This window comes from Protomyctophum bolini (assembly GCF_963924005.1).
Source record: "Protomyctophum bolini genome assembly, chromosome: 22".
Taxonomy (NCBI): Eukaryota; Metazoa; Chordata; class Actinopteri; order Myctophiformes; family Myctophidae; genus Protomyctophum; species Protomyctophum bolini.
In genome coordinates, this window is record NC_137883.1 from 32,958,709 (window position 1) to 32,959,698 (window position 990).

Below are 990 nucleotides of genomic sequence, written 5' to 3' on the forward strand. Positions count from 1 at the left end.
AATACTACTGGTATAATCTATATAATTATTTTAGATGAGATCTACATCCTCAGCCTGCTCGCTCTACAGTGACACTCGGTGACAAAAACCCACATTAATGTGAGGGTAGTTCAGACCAGCCGCAAAGTCCAATGGTTTCTTAGGTCATAGTATCTGGAAATCTGTTTCGTACATTGGATGGAAGTCATTTATATTTTGCTCTGCTCATGATTTGGGCTGTTTTGAATTCTACTAGATATGGGAACTTCAGGTCAACCAGTATTGTCTGACTCGTACGGCTCTCTTTTTGTAGGGTGGAAAGTGAGTGAATTGCTGTCTTGTATTTGCCCATACTTCTACACAATAGGAGAGGTATGGTAATATCATGGTGCAGTACAGGATATGTAGTGATTTGGGATTGAGGATATATTTTGCCTTAATAACAGAAATGCTCTTTGATATCTTGACTCCCACATGCCTTATGTGAGGTCTCCAGTAGATGTTGTGGTTCAAGAAAACACCATTTTTTTTCGTGAACACGTTCTTGTGGTCTATCTTAAGCTTGAGTTCTGTAGCGATTGCAAGGTTGCCAAAGACCATGAACTTTGTTTTTGTTAAGTTTAAATATGTATTGTTGTCGAACCACTGTTTATATTTACTTAATGCTATTATGGTTTGCATATGCTGCTGGATATGCTCTCTGGTACACAAGATGTTTGTGTCACAACTCACAAAGTACATTTCTTTTTTATATTTGATACTGTACACAGGTCATTGATGTACATGATCAATAGTTTCGGTCCCATAATTGATCCCTGCGGTACCCGTATTTTTGATTTATATTAATGATTTAACCATGAACTGCAATAAGTTTCTTCCCATTTTATTTGCAGATGATACTAATCTAATTGCCTCACACAGGAATTTAAACACCCTCGTTAAACATGTTAATGATGAATTTTTGGTTGTCTTCAAATGGTTTCAATTGAATAAGCTTACCCTCAATATAAG